Source organism: Cupressus sempervirens, chromosome 10, assembly GCF_028749045.1.
Source record: "Cupressus sempervirens isolate cs-2001-9-10 chromosome 10, ASM2874904v1, whole genome shotgun sequence".
In the NCBI taxonomy this organism is placed as follows: Eukaryota; Viridiplantae; Streptophyta; class Pinopsida; order Cupressales; family Cupressaceae; genus Cupressus; species Cupressus sempervirens.
Genome location: NC_143127.1, coordinates 830,256,880 through 830,269,435, shown reverse-complemented (window position 1 = coordinate 830,269,435; position 12,556 = coordinate 830,256,880). Strand labels below are relative to the sequence as shown.

At 33.1% G+C, this 12,556-nt stretch overlaps 1 pseudogene; it reads left to right on the top strand.

The window, feature by feature from the left end:
* Positions 1-2,228: 2,228 nt before the first annotated feature.
* On the top strand, positions 2,229-3,758 carry LOC149536534 (G-type lectin S-receptor-like serine/threonine-protein kinase At1g34300 pseudogene; annotated as a pseudogene).
* The last annotated feature ends 8,798 nt before the right edge of the window (positions 3,759-12,556 follow it).

Genomic DNA, 12,556 nt, shown 5'->3' with positions numbered 1-12,556 from the left:
ATTCTCACAAAAAGAATCTTCAAATATTTATAATATAAAATATTATAAATAATTATTATAGTAGGAAAAATGCAAATTAACATTAAGAATTATAACAATTTTTTTAATATGACAACTTTACTTAAATATAAAAACTTACTTCTAGCCACTTTAAATATTCAAATAAAAATGTTGCATCATTAAGGGGTAACATTTTTTTAATTAAATTAAATTCAATTAAAAAAATAGTTTTTATTTTAATATGATATAGAATAATTCTATTTCATATGATGTATTTAAAACATAAAGTGTTTCTATTTTAAATATAATCTTTACTTATATTTAAAATTCTCTATCTTTTTAATATTTAAAATTTAGTTAAAATATGTTTAATTTTAAAATTGAGTTTATAAATATAATCATTTCAAACTTTTATTTTATTTTTCTATTTTATATTAACATTTATATATCTTTTTAATATTTAAAATTTAGTTAAAATATGTTTAATTTTAAAATTGAGTTTATAAATATAATCATTTCAAACTTTTATTTTATTTTTCTATTTTATATTAACATTTATATATCTTTTATTGGGCTTGGACTAATTTAAAAAAAAATACAAAACATTTATATATCTTTTTATTATTAATTAAAACTAAAACAATAGTTCATTATCCTTTATTGATTTAAAATTACTTTAATTACTTAATATATTTTTTCCATTTTATATCATATAATAAAACACTCCATTCAAATAATATTTATTTATTCATTTTTAAAAACAATGATTTTTTTTTTATTTTTTATTTTAAGAGGGGTAAACGCTTTGACCTGGAGCTATGAACCAGTGAGGCCACAAATGGGGGACCTCATCCCCATGAGATTTGAACCTTGATGGCAAGGATAACAACACAACAACTTAACCATCACGACATGCCACTATTGGCTAAAAAAAAACAATGAAATTATTTTTAATATTTTTAATACTTTTTGTCATTATTTTATTAGCCAAATTCTACTATATTGAAATTCAAAAAATATATAGAGAAATAAATACAAAATTTTATTGCATAAATCTAAATGTTCTTTGTTAAAAAATACAACATAAAAAAGTTGAATTTCATTAAATACACAAAGTGTATATAAAAATAAAAGTTAAATATATAAAAAAAATTGCTGCCATTATCTGGAAATGAGAGTGTACTATCATGCAGTCGATACGGAGGAGGGCACATCATTGTGGCAGGGCAACAATGGGCACGGTCCCTATTGGTGTGTTATAGGCAATAGTACGATGGGTTTGTAATAAATGCAACTGTTCAATTGTTGACAGTTAAATAAATTCCTTCTTATCAGTGCATATTTTTCTTTAAAAATTGTATTTAAAAATAAAATTAACCCCCGCCAAAAATGCCTTTAGCCAATAGAAAAAGAATTCATATCTTCAAAAAATGATTTTAAAAATAAAACCTTTGAAATCTTAAAAGTGTAAAATTTATTTCTCAGTTAATCAAAAGGAGGGTTTAATGAAAACATTAGTAGCCTACCTATTAATAGGTGGGGACTAATAAAGAAAAATGAAAAATTGATATCCTAAATTCCATATAAATTTTTAAATTCTTTAATTTGATTGATTAATGTAATTCAAAAATTGCATTCAATGAATGTAATAGTATTCAGGAACTAATAAAATTACTGACTTACATAATGAATTACATAAAGCCTCTATTTTTAGAGGTCTAACTCTCTAGATTATCAAATAGATATATTACAACTTATAAATAATATTAATATATTGCATTTAATTTGGGCGGCTACAAGCAGTTGGAGGCCAAAGGTCAAACAGCGCTGGGCTGCTGAGTTCGACATGTTGTCTGCTATTAACGGCGAGACTAGTGGAGGCAGACAGCTGGGTTGTTGGGAGAAATTACCCCACAAAAACGAGTTTCCAACTCCAATTGAGATGCTGATGGTCATGGCATCGATGAACCGTGAATAAAATACCAGAGGGGCCCACAATGATAACTTTTGTGCGAAAATTATTGTATAAATGGGGTCGTTAAATGTTTTGAGTGGACTTACAATTTTAAGACTAAATATACATAATTTGCTTTTTATATTATATTAAATGTCTTGCTTTGACCGCAGCAAAAAAACTTCAGTCAAGTCAATCCGGATGATGGAACTCGTGGTATTTTGCTTTGACAGTGGAATTAATGTTCAGACAATTTAATTCCAGTATTAAAAGAATAGGATCGAAGACCAGAAATGTTTAGTTAATCCCATAAATAAACAGAGGAGGTCCAAACAAGAATTGATTGCTTGGTACTGAATACCCAACAATCTATTAGTTGCCAGTAATCATCAAATTATGGGAATCCCAATATTATGTATTGTTGCTGTATTTATCCAGGGTATGTTTGCAGAGGGAGCAGTGAAGCTAGGGTCAAGTCTTAGACCCTCTGCTTCGCGCCAACAGCAATTTTGATATTCCCCGGAAAGGAATTTTAGTTTAGGATTTCACCCAACCGGAAACAGGGGATTATATGTTGTGGGCATCAGCTTTGGTAACATCGATGATACAACTCTGGTATGGACTGCAGGCTTCAATGGCGGAATCTCAGTGGGAGAACAAGGTTCCTTCACTTTACAGAATGATGGCAATCTAGTTTTGAGTAATGGGACGGCACCAGTCTGGGAGACTAACACATCCAATCGAGGGGTAGCATCCGCAGATATGGGAGACAATGGGAACTTTGTGCTGCAAAACGATAGCTCAAACATTGTTTGGGATGCGTTTGAAAATCCTACTGATAGTCTGGTGATTAATCAGAATTTCACTTTGGGTCAAAGCCTGCGATCGGGTCCTTACACGTTCACCATGCAGAGCAATGGGAATTTCACGCTGAAATGGAGGAACTACATCACGTACTTGAACCAGGGTACTCCGTTTGCTACGACAGCATCTCTCACCAGCCAAGGGATTTTCGAACTCTCCAATTCTTCAGCGGACTCGATCTGGGTGTCTCGGAGCGGAGATTATACGGACAATTCTATCACGGTGCGAAGACTCAAGCTTGACCCAGATGGGAATTTGAGGTCGTATGGATGGGTCGCGAGTTCAGCGACATGGCAACAGGGATGGAGTGCCGTGGAAGACCAGTGCAAAGTCTATGGATGGTGTGAAAATTTCGGGGTATGTGTTTGCCAATGCCCATCGCAAGATTTTGATCAGATAGATCCCACGGATGCCAGTAAGGGTTGCAGGAGGCAACAGGATATAACACTGTGCAGCAATAACCAGAGTATGGTTCAACTGGATCATACAGAATTCTTTTCTTATCCACCCGAATCAGAATCAAATTCTGAGATATATTACTTGGGGATTCCAGATTGTTGGCAGAACTGCCTCAAGAATCCGAGCTGCACTGCATCTACAATCATGGCTGACGGTACAGGCACTTGCAGGATGAAGACCAGCAACTTTACCAGTGCTTATCAAACGTCAAGCATTCCAGGCACTTCTTATGTAAAGGTCTGTGGTCAAGGGCGGCCTCTTACCCCGCCGCCTCTGTCACTACTGCGAACGAGTTTAACGAACGTGGAAGTGGAATCGTTTTGTTAATCACCATTAATGTTTTGTAATAAAGTTTGTTATATGATTAAGTGCTATAGTAATTATATGTTTGATTCGTTGTGAATTACGTGGATTGTTGGAAGTTAGTTTGTCATCGAATAATTTGAAAAAGTTGTATACCATTATAATATATATATATATATATATATTTTAATGAAGAGTATCTTTTTATTAATTAAATATTAAAGCTATAAATTTATTAAAAGGGTCAGGGGATACAAGACATCTTGCAAGATTTCACATGGTAGAGTTGGAAATCAAATAACTATTCATAAAAAAATAAATATAAACTGTCTTCATTCGGGAGGTGGAATTGCCATATCCAGTCCGAGGAATGACCACTTATGATCAATACCAGAGGTAGCAAGATCAATAGGAGGAGCAACTGGGGACCAACTAGAACCCCACTATGGGCAAGCAGAGTGACGATGATGGACATCTCAACCACCACTGGGAGAGCAGTGAGGAGCCTGAGAATGTGGCATTTGCGACCAGTAGACCGAGGAGCTACGATCTCGACAGCAACCACGGGGTGGAGTTTGATCTGCCGAAGTAGAATCCAGCGACACTTGAATGATCGTACAAGGTAGAGCTCCTGCAAGTGGACCACCTCAAGAACCACCTTGTTGGCTTATACTTGAATCTGCATCATTTTAAAAAATGTATATATGTATATGTATATGTATATATACACTATAAATTTAAAAATCTTAAATGATTGACAAATTTTTTTAAACTAATAAGAAAAAATTCAACCCCAGCTAAACATGCTACTTATAAATACAAACTAAAAATAAAATACGAGTAAAAAAAACCTCATTTCTTCCCTCCTCAAATATCATATTTTACCTAAAATAAATTTGAATCACATTTTAAGATATCTTTTAATTCAAAATCTTAGAAATAAAAATGAAAATTAAACTACACATATAAGTATTGTGATTGTTGTTGTTTACATTGGAGGGCTTCTTGTTCATTGAGTGTCTTTTCTATTACTATATCTCTCTACTTCATTTTAGTAATTAAAATTTATAGGGTCCATTGGACCTTTATAATTATTGAAAATGGGATGTCTAATGGATAGTAAATTTATTGAACCATCTGAATCCTACTATCATATGTGTATACATTGTTAATGATGTATTATTACTCTTATGTATTCATTACAAATACTTATTTCTCTACACTTGTTTATTCAACACAAATAACAAAATAAGCAATAATGTTAGTTAACATTTAGAAAATATTATGTTGGTAGTTACAATAGTAGTCATTGCCTAATTATTGAGGTGGATATGTTGTTGACATAATCCTAGGTGTCTATTTGTAAAATTACCTTCCGCCTTGAGTATGTGTTTGGAGCTACAATTTAATTTTCTTTTAGAGAACTGCAATGTTGTATAGATTTTTGTGGAGATGGTTGGTTTAGGTGGCTCAAGGGTAGTGCACCATTTCCATTACACCCAAGACTGATGAATACTTGGAGTGCATTGTTTATAGGTGACATTAATGGTTAATACTTAAAATGGCTAATAGCTTGCCACTTTACCATTACATCTAACTCTGATGACTAGAGTTTTGGATTAAGGAAAAAGTTGGTTTTATAGGGGCTTGAAACCCAATAGTATCATAATACAAAGTTTAAATGATAAAGTCCAAAATTACAACTATGCTGGCAAAAGATAAAACTTTTAAATTTTGAGAATCCTAAAACTAGAGACTAGCATAAAAGAAAAAAACTAGCAAACAAATTAGACTGGTAAAAGTAAAACACTAAAAGCAAACAGAGAATCATAGCTCAGCCAACTCCTTAAGGAGCTTGACCACCTATCTTAGCTACCTCTGGGTCCTCCTCCATGTACTTCAACATTGTAGTTCATTTGTTCCTGCTCAGCTTAACCCTTATTCTTTTACCAAGCCCTCCCATTGCTTCCTCTAGATGTCCTTTGTCTTCTTAAGTCAAGTCCACCTTGAGTTTAATGCCCTTTGTATCCACTTTACCTTTATCAATAATCATCTTTTGAACTAGCCCTTGATTTTTGGAGTCACTATCCCCAATGACTTTTTTTAGTTCTTGAATTTTCCCTAGGATACCTTCTTCTGACCTTCTCCTGGCCTTGATTTCTTTGTACAACTCTTTATCCAATTTTTTAACCACCTCTTTCATGACACTAATTTAATTGATAACCTAACTATAAAAAATAATCAATGCCTCTACTTTATCCTTAACGCTGACAATGTTGTTTGGATTACCCTGGTTAGGAAAGAAAACAATGTCTTCCTTTTCCTTTTGTATTTTTCTTCGTAGGCTCATCTTTAGACTCTGACACTGAATACCCAACAATGTTCTTGGTAGGAGATTCTACCCTTTCAATCTTCTTAACTTTTCCAATGTCTTGAGACAAATTCTGTTTGTTCTCCCCTTTAGATGTCTTCCTATCTTTAGGTGAGATAGAGGATATTTTAATTCTTTTGACATGAGGGGAATCATCACTTTCTTCCCTTATTTCCATCCCTTCAACTTCTTCATCCCATAGATCTTCAAAGATCCTATCCTCCTAAGTGTCCATAAATTCTTCCTAATCACCTATATCCATCCCATAATTCCCACTCTCCACTTCTTTTTTCTTTTTACTGGATGAAGTTTTCCTTTTGCTCCTCAACCCACTTTCAAGTTTCATTTTATGAATTGTTGGAGGCTTTCTAGCTTCATAGTACTCGGCAAAAAGAAGGATAAGGCCTTCATGAAGGATAGGTTGGGAGGATTTCTTCCTATGACTGGCCACACTCCTATTTAGGGAATCCACAATGATGTAGGGAAACAAAATTCTATCTACATGCCATAAATGATTTAAGAACACAAAATTGAAACAATGCAGCCACTTCTTCCTACCATCTAGTTAAAAGAAGCCCTAACACAACGTTGAACACAATGCCATAATGGTTTAATTTTCTTGTTAGAGAAATATTTTTTGGTATCTCTAACTATTTTTGTCTATTAGTGTCAAACACTTAGTCATTCACTAGGCAGAGTTAGCCGATCATCACTACGACTGAGCTACTCTATATAGGTTGAGTCATGTACATAAGTATATGTGTACCGAGCTCTTTAGCAGTCGAGTAAGTGTGTGGTCATCCCATATTTTTTATACAAGATGAGCTCAACAAGTCTATCAAGCAATTCAAGCATATAAGTGTTGAGTTACATAGTACGTACCAAGCATAATACAAACTGAGCATTAGCGATGTTGAGTATGAGAAAATAGTAAACTTGTCAAGCAATGCAGAGTATACATAAAAGTTAAAAATGATACAAAATTTGAGGTAAATTATATCCAAGTTGACATGGAAGGTACATTAAATATTTGTAGAGGTTATTACAAAGGGTTTTACGCTTTTATTACATGGATCATAGATCCCTATGTTTTATGATCAACTATTTAGATGAAGATGAAAAGTATAGAAGCATCTAGAAAACTCTTTACAAAAATCTTTAAATAGAGAAGATTCAAACCTAGATTGAGAAAAAGGAGCCTAGAGAAAAGTTAGAGTGTATGAAGATGAAGAGTGATATGTGAATGGTGAAGTGAATGATCAAGATCAGATCAGAAGTTAGTGGAATTGTTTTGTTATCTCTTAACAGAGCAAGTGACCTATTTAGAGTAGTGAAGGGGAAAAAAGCTTCATCAGATCTAGAGAGAGGATCAATTTTCAAAGAGAAGACTTAAAATCAGCTTACAAAGCATATCAAGAGTCGAGTACTAGATTAGCTTTATTCAACTTGAATTAGGGTAAATCTCTTAACAGAGCGATCTTAATAGATCTTTGTAAATCTCCTAATAGACTCCTTACTTTATTGTAAGTGTTAAATCCTCTAACAAGATGAGACCTAGTAGTCTCAAATGCTTTTAACAGTGTAGAATCTTCACAAGGTAGATCATATATTATGATCAAACATTGTAACCCTAATAGGTTAACTGTATTATGCAATAGTAAAGATTGTGGGTGTCATCCCTACCCTATTTTTAGCTTTGTCTTGGAGGATTTATGGGTAACAAATATTGTGTTATGTGTTTATTTTCATGCACGTGATAGATTAGATTTACATGTTACAACAAGTTTACACTTACAAGTTTTACATGGACAAGACAACTATTGAATGTGTGAATAAATTATTGAAAGGTAAAAGTGCTTAAGATTTTGATTCACCCAACCACCCCCCCAGTTTATACTTCTATCAATCAACAAGAGATACCCACCCTTACCAAAGCCTTCTTCTCCATTTTATCATTTAAGAATTTCTTCAGTGCCTCTTCAGTAGTTTTTTTCCCTAAATCATTTGTTTCCATCATTCCACAAACCAAAAATTTTAGAGATAAACTAGGTGTTGAGTGGAAAGGAAACCCCATACATGGTGATATTATACTCCTTCCATCCCTTAAAAAATCCATCATTGCCTCGAGTTCAAAGTCATGGAATCATTCAAGATAAAGAATCACACCTCCCTTTGCAAGTTGATGTCAAACCTATGGTTCATCCTTCTATTCATCATGACTACTAGGTTCCTATCTTTTTGGCACACCACCAATGATTCTAATAGTAGACTTGTCACCTTCAAAAACAAAATAACTTTATTAAATCTCATAATAAAGAAGAAAAATAACCAAAACAACCCAGAAAGAGTACTATAATCAAAGCTCTTAATGCTCTGAGCCCACCACATTAAATTATAGTGACTATTGTATTGGTTTGATGTATTCATCATACTTTTTAAATTTTCAATTAGGTAACATGTGTTTTCCTTATAAATCTTTTATAAGATTACCTTGCCATGATATCTTTCCCTTAGCCTATACTCCTAGGTTGGTAATATAATGCGCACAAGAATTGGCTTCTCTATACACCTGAGAAATAATTACTTTCTCAAAGATATTTAATATTGATCTTGCCTCTAATGACTAAGGTTATGGAATGGTTATGCTAGAGATTGTCAATGGTAGAAGAAACCTTGATTTATTGAAATCAGAAATGAAAAGGTTCTAAATATGAGCATTTGGGGAATATGGAAGGGGAAATATTATGAACACCATAAAGGAAAATATATAGGGAATGCACCTAACAAACAAGTGTCACATCAACAATCTCCATAAAATGTGGAAATTCTATAAGAGTCAAGGTCATTTGAATATTGACTAGTCAAAAATAATTTTAGTTATCATTAAATTTGAAGAAATACATATATGTACTAGTATGAAGATAGAATATAAAATGAAAATTTCTAAAAGAGACCATAAACTAATTACCAAAATACCAAGATGTTCTAAACCTATTGACCAAAATGCCAGAGGCTCCAAAACCTATCCAAGAATACAAGGTGGCAAGAATATTGTAGGAGTGCCTTACCACCCTACACGAAGCTTCTAAGCTTCCTTGGAATCTTTCCTAACATGAAAGATACTTAGCTCATGGAATCGAGGAGGAATAACCAAACAAAACTTGGGAGTGATTAGATTGTTCTACTCAATACATCCCAAGTCCAAATTTCCAAATATAGCACCATGATGAGTACATCCACCCAAATAAGCTAGCTTGGTCTTAGAGTATATCTAACATTGAACTTTTCTATTGATTTTTAAAATAATAATAATAAATGTATCTAACATTTTCATAGATAGATAAATAGCATGTAGGCTCTAGTACTAAATGTAGATTTGTAAGAAACAACAAAAGTTTATTCAAATCACAAATTGATTATTTCTCAAGTATTGAACTATAGAATCAGGCCAGTGTAGAATTTATTTTCCATATTACAAAAAATTGATATTTTAGGCAAGAAAAGCTTCCACCACGTACTCATAGAAGACAAAACAACACCCCAAAAGAAATAAGACAAATAGAATTTCATATTCAATGTCTTGTTTAATGGACAAATGAGGCCATCTTAGAATTTATTTTCCCTATTAAAACAAAGTGACATTTTAGGCAAGAAAAGCTTCTAGTATGTACTCATATAAGACAAAATAACACCCCAAAGGAAATAAGACAAATAGATTTTCATATTTAATGTCTTGTTTAATTGATATCTTTAAAGGTTATAAGCATATCTTTAAAACTTTAACATTCAAATGTTGATCAACATAAATATATGTACTGAAAGTTTATAGTTATTCAAAGATGAACTGACAGGATGAGATAAAATCATACAATTGACTACACAACTTTACACAAACTCCCAAATCTTATATAGAGATTACTAAATTTAATTTTTGTTGTTGTGCACTGTGAATATGGTAGATTGGCCAAGTGACAACTATCATTTTTGCAATGCTAGATAGATTACATCCATCTCCCAACCTCCCTTATTAAAAATTTGTTGTTTTATTTTCAATTTGTATACTTTTAATCCATTATGTAATCTTTTATTTATTTTTCAATCTCAGAACTGTATGATATGACTCCCTTATTGAATGATGTCTTTAAAATTTATTTTCATTATTTTCACCTCCACATTGTTTCTTCCTATTTCAACATAACTAAAAATTTGGCTCTTATGGTTCCTTCAAACAGATTAGTCCCATAAAAGACAAGAGTTGTGATACAACATAGTTCCTGCCAAGTGTTGTGTAGGAGGCAGATTTGGAAGATTGGAAAAGTGGGACTAAGACATGGTTAAACTGTAAAATAAAAAGAAGGATTAATTTATTAAGGTGTTCACAGGGTCTTTCATAAATGGCTTTAGACATTTACAGTAAATCCATAAACATGCAGGCCCAAATCTTAGTACCTACAAATATTTGATATCATATGAAAGAACATCAAAATATAGGGCTCCATCATTTTTAGATCACATTTTTGGATTAAAATTCAAGGAATTCACTGTAGAAAATATTGGTGCTTCAGTTGAAGCTAATTTCATAGGCAAGATGTATTTTGTTGGTGAACATATCCTAATAACTATTGAGTTTTGAGTTTTAACCGTTGACACGAGGTAATTTGGTGCTTGTTTAGTATGTTGTCAACATGCTTTCACATGCTCACCATGTGGATCAATAGTATTCATACCATCTCTACGTGCAAGGACTTCTAACTTACATGATTGAACCTTAACTTGCTTAACCAATAACTGTGCTTGCATGCACTAGTTTACAACTAAATACGAAGTGACATTATGTAGCATTAAAAATGAAAATGAGTACATTTGACCCAATATTATAGTAAGAGGCCCACAATCCCAGTAGTTGAACTTGTAAGTGTTAGTCTTAGATAGTTTTGACAATTGAGTGTCAACACACTTAAGAATTTTTGTATTGAAGCTGAATACACCATATATGTCGAGCCACAATGTGTGTGCCAAGTTAGTATTTCAACTGGTGTTGAGTGACTTCAAGTGCCGAGCAGTATGTAAGTGCCGAGTGATAAATAGGTGCCAAGTCATAGTTGATGTCGGGCAAGCTAGAATGCAATATATGTTGAGAGAGCCAGAATCATGTATGTGCCAAGTGAGACAGAGTGTAATAGGTGCCAAGCAATCTAGGATAGTATGTGCCAAGCACCAATAGTCTAATATTTGCTGAGTAACACAAAATCAACATATGAGTTTGTGCCCTCACAAACTCAAATGTAAACCAATTTTGGAGCTGTCACAGAGAAATTTAAAAATGATAAGGATGAATCATTTACATTCCCTATGTGATCTGCATGCAGCTAATTAGAAAAATGGACAAGGCATGCAACCAATGCAAAAAATGAAAGGTATGAGTGGGAATTTGAGATTCAATTTGCATCGTAGATCCATACCTAATCCAAAGTCTTTAAAATATTTAAAAGGAGGTCAAAAAATCCATTAAAAAAGGAAGAGAACAATATATGGGGAGAATATAGAAAAATTTCAGTGTGAAGAAGGAAAGACTTAGAGGAATAGAGTAGCAGTTTCATATCTAGTTGATCAGAATAGAACAAGGGACAAGGGACAAGATTAGATATCAGATCTGAGAGGACCAAGATCAGAAGAGAGAAAATCAAGTGCCTGAATCCAATATTTAGAGACTACATACTATCAGGTCAAATGTTCTAATACTTTCTCACCATTGTATTAGATGCTGAAATCCTATATTGATAGGTTAGCTTTACAGCTAGGTAGGAAAACCTTTGGAGAAGGTGATTGAAAATCTTATGTATTAGGTGGGTTTAACAACCTATTGTAAATCCTTTAACAGGGTGACACTTCATGTAAAGTGTTTGTAAATCCTCTAACCATGTCACTATTTACACAGTGTTAAGCCTTTAACAGGGCAAGCCTTTCACAGGGTAGACCATCAGAAGTGGTTGAACATATTGCGGTAGTAATTTTTGTGGGTGTCATCCCCACCCTAGTTTTACCTTCTTATTCTTCGAGGGTTTCTGGGTTACCAAATCTCTTGTGTCATGTGTTGATGCATGTTTTCATTTCATGTTTGTTTATATGTTTACATGCATATACTTTACTTTTTGTTATGAGATTAATGAAGGTTTAAAAGAATAAAAACTAGTTACTTCTGATTCACCCCCCCATCTCAGAAGTACTCTTCCCATTTGAACATTCCAACAATAAGAGAGCAACCTAGGCTCAAATCCATGTTGCACAGAGGTAGGCATATTTAACAACACATGTCAAGAAGATATTCTTTTGGAAAAATACCATTATAGGGACATGCATTAGAAACTACACTATGTAGCTTGTAAATTGATGGCCATCACATAAATAACAAGCACAAGTTAGAGATGACATGATGTATACTACTGAGATTTATTAGAATGTAATTTACATACCAAAGGAAATGGAAATAGGAACATATCACCAAGGAATTTGTACTCCAATGGTTTGTTTTGGTTTTAAAAAGATTTAGTGTACATAATTAAGGAAATTTGGGTGGGTAGAAATCAACCTCAAGATGAAGGAAT